The sequence below is a fragment of the Carlito syrichta genome, unplaced genomic scaffold, assembly GCF_000164805.1.
Source record: "Carlito syrichta isolate Samal-C Ts95f unplaced genomic scaffold, Tarsius_syrichta-2.0.1 Scaffold164379, whole genome shotgun sequence".
Taxonomy (NCBI): domain Eukaryota; kingdom Metazoa; phylum Chordata; class Mammalia; order Primates; family Tarsiidae; genus Carlito; species Carlito syrichta.
In genome coordinates, this window is record NW_007108475.1 from 99,784 (window position 1) to 110,427 (window position 10,644).

The window sequence follows — 10,644 nt, forward strand, 5'->3', positions numbered from 1 at the left end:
AAACAAACAAACAAACAAACAAACAAACAAAAGAAAGTAGCATTCAAAATAGTGACAGTCTGTATGTGGAAAAGATAAACAGACAAAATTAATCTGATGGACTTCCCTGAAGTTCAGAGCTAATGTTTTTCACGAGTTTCATGAGGAACAATCAAATGAGCAGCAGTATACTTCAGTAGTTGAGTCTATCTTTAGTGTCAGACTGATGTGGGTTCAAATCCCAGTCTTGCCAGTTTCTAGCTGTTTAATTTCAGATACTACTTAATTTTTCTATATTACATTTCTCTAATGTCATAACTTTTAGGATAATTTATAAAATTAAATGGTATATAGTATGCGCTTATTATCCACTTCCCTTTAACAAAACTTGGTGCACTGTATTAATTCCTAATTGTTAATAATTCATTTCATCTCATTCTAAGTCCCAAGATGATATTGACCAAACCTTGTGTCTGCCTCTCACCCCAGAATCTCCACCCTGGCTTAATTCTCCTTCTGTCTGGCTCCTAACCCTAAATCTACAACCTTATGCTTTCAATAGTCCAAAGTAACATAATTTTAGCAGGTTGACTGAAATATGGGTCGGACTCCAATTCTATTTTAAATATAGGCAAACTTGCCACGTAAGTATAGATTTTACATAAATCTCTGTTCATTGTGACAGTGTTTTTATTTTTTAAGAAATAATAAGCTTGTGACAAAAATTTAAACATTGTATAAAAAAATAAAGCAAAGAAACTTAAAAATAAAAATTACTGTCTCTTTACCACCTAATAATTCGAGTCTCATTCTTTAACGGTAATTCCAAAACAGTGTTAAAAGATAGCGGTGGGAATGAGCATCCTGGAATTTTTCCTGACTTTAATGTACATGCTTATTATTTACTATCAGGTATAATGTTTATTTGGGGGCAAGAAACATACAAGGACAAATATCCTTTTATCCCCATGGTTGATACATATGAAAAAAGTATGTTATTTAAAATAATTTTATTTTTTAAATAATTTTCTATTAGAAAATCATTATCTTTTCCTATGTCAGTTTGATTAAAATAAAGAATAATAATAAATGTTATCATGTGTCCTTTTTGCCTCTTATGGGATGATGTATGGCTTTTCTTTTTAGACTAGTATGGAGAAGTATACTTATGGAGATTCTAAGATTTTACTTTAAAGATTTGTTTTCTTATCTATCAATGTGCACCATTGGAAAAGGAGGGCATGTTCTCTGGTTTTAAAATTATCAGATATTTTTTAAAAATTAAGAATAATTATTTGTGTACTTTTTACAGCCTGTCATACCATCAAATGGATGACAAAAGATAAATGCTTTTCTACTTAAACATTTCAAAAATCTTTGAATTAGCACATTCTTCAATCAGCATATTCAAAGGAAAATTGCACAGATCAAGCTTTCTATTTTATCAAATTATATTCATTTATTTATTCACTCACTCAACAAATATTTACTGAGTGCATACTATGTGTTATGCATGTTCTGTGCTGAAATAGTTCAAGAACTTCATGGAATTTATGATCTAAAGGGGAGACAAACATTAACAAACACCTTAGGTAGGTAGGTAAGTAGGTAGGTAGGTAGGTTGGTAGGTAGGTAGGGAGGTAGGTAGGTAGGTAGAGGGTAATTGTAGGTAGGTAGATAGATAGATAGATAGATAGATAGATAGATAGATAGATAGATAGACAGGTTGATGATAGGTAGATAGATGACAGAAAGAAAGAATTACTAACTGTGATTAAGTTCTGTCAAAAAAAATCACAGAATTCTAAGTCAGACCATTAGAGTGTACAAGAGACTTAATGTAATCTTAGGAGAATGAGAAGACTTTTGTGGTGAATTGACTTTTAAGCAAAGATGTTAAGAATAGAATTTAAATAATGGAGAAGTACAGTAAAGAGTGTGCCACTCACAAAAAAGTGAGCATATGCAGGTCTTAAGTATGAAAGGATAAAGACATATTTATGGTATTAGAGAAAGTCCAAGATGCCTGGAGAGCAAAGCATGGAGTAGAGTGAGGGAAAATTAGGAGGGGACAGATCCTGCCAGGCTTTTTAGATCATAAGGATTTTGGTCTTTCCCCCCAACAGTCATTGGAAATTTTAAGGGCTTTTAAAAGAATATCATAATTAGTCTTGCCTTTTGGAAAGATCACTCTTTTACTGCAGAAAACAAATTAGAGAAGATCAAGAATGAATAAAGGGTGACCAACTACGAGGCTACTTTGGCAGATTAGGTACAAAAAGACATTTTAGTTGAAACAAGAATGTTGGTGGTGTGAGGATGGAGAGAAGTAGAGTTTATAGATATTTTAGACAGAAATGTTAGGACTTGATGATAAATGACGTGTATGGGGGAAGATGGAAGGTTGCAGAAGGAGTTATCAAGAATGACACCAAGATTTTTTCACCTGAATTTTATATGTATGGTGGCACATTGATTGAGAAGGAAAGAAAGGAGAGGCCTGGGATTGCTTTTTAGTGTTTTAATAATTTTTCAGTATAGCCTCATACTCCATGCATATTGGCATGGAAAGATTTTTGATCTCTTATAAGGTCAGGGAGGTGGGTATTTGGTGTGTGATAGCTTTGTTTGGATCCTGGTTCTACCACTTACCTGCAAGATTATTGCAAATAACTTGTCAGTTTCCTCATCTCTCACATGGTATGTTAGTTTCCTAGAGCTGCCATAACAAACACTGCTTAAAACAATAGAAATGTATTCCCTCACAGTTCGGTAGGTTAGAAGATCAAAGTCAAAGTAGGCATTGATAGGGTTGCCTCCTGCTTGCAGACTCAGGAGAATCTATTACAGACCCTCTCCTTAGCCGTTGGGGGTCACTGGCAGCATAATTCCAGTCTTTGCCTTCCCCATCTTTATGATGCTCTCTTCAGTGCATGCATGTGTGTCCAAATTTTCCTCTTTTTATAAGGGCATTAGACATTTGATTAAGACCCAACGTAATTTAGGATGACATCTTAAATTGATTAGGTCTGTAAAGGCCTTATTTCCAAAAAGCCAAAAGGTCTTATTTCCAAAAAGCCCAAAGTAAGGACTTCAACATATCTTTTGTTAGAACAAAATTCAATCCACAACACATAGGGATAATAATAATACCTAATTTATATAATTCTTGCTAATGTACATGTGGAAATTCACAAAAGAACTTTGCACAATCCTTAGCACATAGTAAGAGTTCAACAAACATTAGCGTTACCTGTAAGAAAGATGAGAGTTAGAAACGAAAAAGAACTCTGACAAAGCTATAAATTTGTTGTGGAGCTGGTGCCAAAGGTAGGTCTCCCAATAACCAGCTTTATTCTATATTCATCACACTACATGTTTCCTTCCTGTATTGATACAAGGGTAAAATCAGGGAACTGTGGGTTGGAAAATTATTCACAAAACTATTGTAAAAAGTTACAAGGAAACTCATGGAGTGATTGTGTAAATAACATACTATCTAATTATAAGGTGTTTTTTTTTTAAATAAGAAAAGATTCTCTGATCATTCTTAAGTTTCGTGCCATTATATTAATTTCTGAAATAAAAGTTGGCTAAAAAATGTCAAGTTCTAGAGTATAATCATCATAATTTATCAGGAGTTTTTGCTTTGTTTTTCTTTTTGGAAAGATAAGATGATATATGATTAGAAAACCATACTATTACATATTTTTAACTCTAGAGAAAATGTTGATTATGATAACCTATAGTTGTTCAGTGCTTAAACGGTGAATGTTCTGAAGGAGATAACTTTGAAAAAGCTAAGTCTCTGACTCCATCATGGACTAGTAGGAAGGGTTTAAAAATTAGGTCCCTATGATAATTTATCAACGTCAGTCCTGAAATTAGGCAAATGTCAACTACATAAATTACTTTAATAGTTCAAAATGCGCCACTTTTGAGCTACAATTTATAGCAGAAATTATTTAATGAAAAATATAACTACAGGGTTTTTTCTTTCATTAATTCAGAAAAAAATGTTTGAAATGTTTAGAAGTATGAATATCAATATCTGATAAAACCATTATTTTTGTTTTTCCCAGAAATTTTTTTTTAGATCTTACCATATTAAGACTTTTCTTTCTTGAAGACAAGAAATTGTTAAAGTACATAGAGAATTGTTTTCACTTTTTAATTTAAAAAAATAAAGAAAAATTCTTCTTTTCTAAATTCTGACTTACTTCTCTAGGTATTTGCTTTTTTTTTGCAATGAATATCTGTACTCTATAATAAGTAATGAACTTAAGAATAAAATCTGAAAATTTTACTTAGAAGTTATGTGGAATAGTTAATGTTTATTTCAAAAATTGATTAAGAATTTATGGAGAAAAGCAAAAAAAATGAAAGTGAACATTATTCTACAAGAATAATGACACCAGGATAAGAGAAGTGTTGCTAAAGCTTAATTTGGTGTGGAAAATTAATTATCAAAGGTATTGCATATAACTGTCTACTAAATTATACTTGACATTAAATCAAGGAGAAATGAAAACACCTTAAATAATTCCATTGCCACTTCTTGCAAACTATGAAAGAATGTAGTAGATAAGAAGCTCATTAGATCACAATTTATTATTTTTTAAATGAGGGTGAAAAGATTGAATTATCTTTCAAATTCTCTTTTAAAATCAATGATGAGATTTTTATTTTTGCCATTTCCACTTCTTTTGGAATAACGGTGAGTTTTTTCATTTGTTCTCAAAGTTTATCTGATTATTTCAATATTTTCCTACAGTGCTTGATCCCCAAGCTTGTATGACTAGATAATATAGAGTTGAGTATCCAAATGCTTTGAGAGAGAGAGAGAGAGAGAGAATGTGTGATGTGTGTTTAGCCCCAAGGAGAACAATTCAAAGACACTGAAGAAAATTAGGCAGATCATTAAATCAAGTACAATTTTATGAAACTATCTGATAAATGCATCCTGTTTGATGAACAAGTAATATTATCTCTAAGAGGGTAATATTAATCTAGATAAAGCTATTCTCTGTCTTATTTTTAAATCATAACAAGTTATAATTAAATCTTGAATAAAACAATTAAAATGAAACATTGCTCTGATTGCAATGCCCCCTACATCAGAAAACAAAACAAAACAAAAAAAACTCTACAATGGGGCTTTTGACAGAAAAGGTCTGGAGACAATAGTGATAATCAGATCAGGCAAATGACGAGCAGCATTGGGGTAGGACTTGGGTTGGGAGACTACTGAGCAATAGTTGAAACCCAAGTGTGTGTTAATCTAAACCACCACCGACTGGTAAGGTCATTGACCTTGAAGAAATGAATTTATTTTCTGGTCAGATACTTTCTGAGTAAGTGCTCACAGTTTAATCAATTTTCAGACCCTCACTTAGGTTCAGATTAATTTGTGTTGCTCAAAAGTTAATTAAACCCCTTCTTCCAACAAAACAGATTCGTTCCAAACCATTTGATGCTAACTTACAACCATTTCTCAAATACGATCCTGACAAAAAAATCCACTGGTGGTAATAGAAACTGAGAATCCTGGGGAGCCATCAAGTTGCTGTTCACAGTCTTTGGAATATCGTCCTGTGACTTTTAGATAGGAGTGCTAAATATCTTCAACAACACACAAGTATACTATTGACCTCTGTAAGAATCCATTCTAGAAAGCAAGGTTGTTGATTTTATGGAAATTGAAAAATCATGAGTCTATTCCTCTATTTTTTTCCTTCCATTTCCAGATACCTTAATATTTCCCAAATCAGAATACTAAAAAGGAAACAAAAGAAATAATTAAAGATGCTATACAAGTAGTTTGAAGTCTGAGTGATCCTGGAGGTTTAAAATGTTCTTGCATATTTTTAAATCTTTCTAGCAGCTATTATAGCTGCTGTGCTTGAAGGAGAAATAAATGAAGTATGAAAGTTTAGTTCAACATAATGTGATTGTCTTCTGGATATAAATTCAACCGTTCAGCGATTGTTAAGAAAGCAATAGTGTTATATATGGAACTGGTTAGTTTTTATAGCCATTCCATGTGACATATATTAGATATTTGAAAGAAATGAATGACCCCTCTAAGATATCTATCTTCTTTAAGAAAAAAACTGAAAAAGGCAAATCTCCACTACTTGGCAGAAGCAGAAAGCTAAGAACATCTCCCAGTCCCACGCTAATTGTTCAGTAGAACACTTGTCTAATTCAAAGCAAGGGGCTAGAAGCCACCAGAAAGTAGTAAATGATTGATACTTGCTGTGTCTTTTGTAATCAGATGAAACATGGTCTCAAGAACCAACGTGCAAAAGTGTGTAACTATAAATTAAATCAGGCAGGGCTCTGTTCCTGCCCTCATCTGAACAGCCACTGTTTACAAGCTCAGTTTGAGGACAGGCATTGATTAGTTAAAAGACTTCGGCATAAGACATAACTCAAGTTTACCTCTGATACATTAAGCCTCAAAGCCAAAATAACAATGAGCTCAGCAGAAAAAAAACGTGGAATATGCTTGAGGTTTAGGACAAAAAAGGACAAAAAATGAAACTGTTCTAGTAAAAGAGAATATATCAAATTGTGTCAAGGTTTTAAAATATTGTTCTTCCTTATAATCCTAAACAGTTTAACTTTATAGTAGTAATAGGTGAAGATTTATATTACACAAATTTATTTCATTTATAAAATTTTAAATTGTTAAGTAAATCAGTCAGGGGTCTCATATCCAGATAGCATAGCTATCTCCTGGAGAGTTCTCTATATCCAGGATCTAAGCAATTTGTTGGCATATTCAAATATAAAAAGGGTCATAGGAGATCATATGAGACTAATGGATACTTAAAGACTCAAGAGGTCTGCGCCCTCCTCCCAAATTATAATCTAAATTTAGTATTTATATGTCTATCAATCTATCTTTCTGCCTGCCTGCCTGCCTATCTGCATACCTATTATCTGCATTTTATGGGAGAACAGGCCCCTAGTAGGAATGAGAATCTCAAAAGAATGCAATTACATAAAACTTTGTAAATCACATATATAAAGGGACAATTGTTAACAACATTAAAATTTATTCTAAAAAATATCTAATCATGATATTACAATAGGAGATAGTATCATAAAACTCACTAAGAGATGATTTCCTTAAAGTAATAGGTATATCTTTTGAGCAAACTTTCACTATAATATTGATACATCATTTTCTCCCACAGAAAAACTCAAACTCAAATTGGCTACTCATTTTGAAAATTATGCTTCCAGTTGTTCCTTAGCAGTTGTATGCTCTAGAGTTCAAAATATGCACAAATCTTCTCAAACCTCAATAATCCACATTGCTATTTCTGTATATAATTACACATTGAATAAGTCCAATCTAAAACTCTCATCACTTATGGTTGAGGCGAGGCATCTCATACTGTGAAAACCAAATGATCCACATGGTTCCAATGACTGTGGTTCCCACTTGCAGTATAAACGTACACAGAGCAATTTCTGTAAAATTCCTTGTAAACAGAACATGCTCCCTGTTCTGGGTAAAATTTACATTTTTTGATGACTTAAAAAGTCCTATAAATATTAGATGTTTATTACCTTTTTTATACTTAAAATTTGGGTCAAACATTCTGAACAAAAATAGGCGGTCGTGGTGGCAAAATGAGGTCATATATGGGAAAGCATTTGGACGAAGAAGAAAAATGTATTTTTAAACACAATATGTCATTGTTTCAACAATAATATAAGATAGAGAAATTTTCAACTTCAAAGTTACCTAAAAGTTTATTAAATATTTTGTGATATCAAAGGAATGTTAAGTTTCAAAAAAAAAAGACAACACATAAAATGAAATCATTCCATGAAAAAGAAAGCACAAAAAAATTCCTAGTTTTCTTTAGATAAGGACCGGAAGCAGGTAAGTAAAGAAAATTGATTTTTAAAAAATTTTTATATGAAAATAATATTAATTTTGCTCTAGAATTTTTAATAAATGGTGCTGCATACTTTTTGTAAGGTAACTGGAATTGTAGACCAACATTACCAAAAAAGATATAACTATCTCTACTAAATTATGATAAAATTCGCTAGGTTCTTTTAAAGTTTCTTTTCTGGTTATATAGAATACTATTTTATGATGCCAGTCATTTTTTGTCATATTAACTTCAAAAAGATAAGTTATAAAAATTCTATAAAGTTATGCAGTGTGTGTATGTATATATAGTAATAGGTAAAAATCATATAAAAAGCTATTCAATTCACTAGGAGTCCTTGGTAAATTACAGGTCTTATGCTTTTAAGGTGGGAAATACAGGACATTCAAAGAAAATAGATTTTCTTTTTTTTTTAATGAATCCAGTTTTTATTTTATTTTATTTTTTATTTTAAAGATGTGAAGTACAATTCAGGGTTAGGTATACAAATGTTCATTATGCAGGTACCCTTGTTACTGAGGTGTGCCCCCTTCCTCCGAAAGATTTCCACTACTGCCAATCCCACTGCCCCCCACACCCTAGTCCAGCAGTTTCTCAATACTTCCAATCTTTTTCTTATAGTATTATGATAATTTTTCAAAGTTCCTTATGAGTGAGAATATGTGATATTCAGTTCCTTGTTTTGGGATAGATCATTCAATATTATAGACTCTAAGTCCATTCAAGTTGCTGTGAAGTTCACAATTTAGTACTTCGTTATGACTGCATAATATTCCATCATGTATATGTACCGCATTTTTTTTTCCAGTCCTCTTTCGATGGGCAGCACAGTTGGTTCCATGTTTTTGCTATTGTGAATAATGCTGCAGTAAACATGTATGTGCAGGTATCTTTTTTATAGAGTGATTTTAGTTCCTCTGGGTATATTCCCAGTAGGGGGATTGCAGGGTCATATGGAAGGTCAATTTCCAGATCTTTTAGGAAGTGCAGAACTGTTTTCCACAAAGGTTGTATTAGTTTATACTACCACCAACAGTGTAGAAGTGTTCCTTTCTCGCCACATCCTGTTTTTTGAGTTATTGATGGCCAACCTCACTGGAGTTAGGCAGTGTCTCATGTGGTTTTAATTTGCATTTCTTTGATGACTAGTGAGGCTGAGCAACATTTCATGTATCTGTTGGTGAGTTGTATGTCTTCATTTGAGAAGTGTCTATTCATATCTTTTGTCCACTTTGTAATGGGGCTGTTTGTTTTTTTTCTTTTTGGCACATTTGAGTTCCTTGTAGATCCTAGATGTTAGGCCTTTGTCAGACATATATTTGGCAAATTTTGTGGGCAGTCTCCCTGCTCTCTTGATGGTTTCTTTGACTTTGCAGAAGTTTGTCAGTTTGATAAAGTCCCACTTGTCTATCTTATTTCTTATAATATAGTCACTTGGGGTTTTGATCAGGAAATGGTTGCCAGTAGCAATTTTCATAAGGGTGCCTCCTGCACTTTCTAAGGTTCTTATAGATTGAGGTTTTAGGCTAGGCTCAGTGGCTCAGCCTGTCATCCCGCGCTTTGGGAGGCCAAGGTGAGTGAATTGCCTGAGCCCGCGGGTTCAAGACCTGCCTGGGCAACTTGGCGAGGCCTCATCTCTACAATAAATCAAAAATTAGCCGGGCATGGTAGTGCGCACCTGTAGTTCCAGCTACTTGGAAGGCTGAGGCTGAAGGATCACCAGAGCCCAGCAAGTCGAGGCTGCAGTAGCTGAAATCGGCCACTGCACTCCAGTCTGGATGATAGAGTGAGACATCAACACAAAAAATAAAAATAAAAAAATAAAAATAGATTGAAGTTTTACATTTAGGGCTTTGATTCATTTAGAGTTGATTTTCGTGTATGGTGATATGTAGGGGTCTTGTTTTAATCTTCTGCATGTGGTCAGTCAGTTTTCCCAGCACCATTAACTGAGTAGGTTCTCCTCTCCCCAGTGGTTGATGACAGAGGCCTTGTTGAAAATGAATTTGTTGAGAAATTGAGATTTTGCTTCTGAAATCTCTATCCTATTCCATTGGTCTATATGCCTGTTCTTGTACCAATACCAGGCAGTTTTGATTATTGTAGCTTTATAATAAAGTTTAAAGTCTGGGAGTGTGATACCTCCTGCTTTGTTTTTTTGTTTTGTTTTGTTTTGTTTGGGGGGGTTGCTGAGGATTGTTTTGGTTATTCATGATTGTTTATGTTCCATATGAATTCCTGTATAATCATTTCCAGGTCCAAGAAGAATGCTGCTGGTAATTTAATGGATACTGTGTTAAATCTGTAGATTTCCTTGGGTAGAATGGACATCTTAGCAACGTTGATTCTTCCAAGCCATGAGCATGGAATATTTTTCCATTAGTTTGTGTCATCTTTGATTTCTTTAAGCAGTGTTTTGTAGTTTTTGTTGTAAATGTTTCACTTCTCTGGTTATGAAGATGCCAAGGTATTTCATTTTTTGGTGTGTGCCTATTGCGAATGGGATTGTGCTTTTTATTTGGGTTTCTGTTTGTCTATTTTAGGTGTATAGAAATGATACTGTCTTTTGCACATTTATTTTATTCCCTGAGACTGCCAAAGTTCCTTATCAGTGCACGGAGGTTTTTGACAGGTTCTCTTGGGTTTTCAAGGGATGGAATCACGCTATCTGCAAAGAGGGATAACTTGACTTCCTCTTTTCCTATTTGGATATCCCTGATCTCCTTCTCTTGTCTGATTGCTGTAG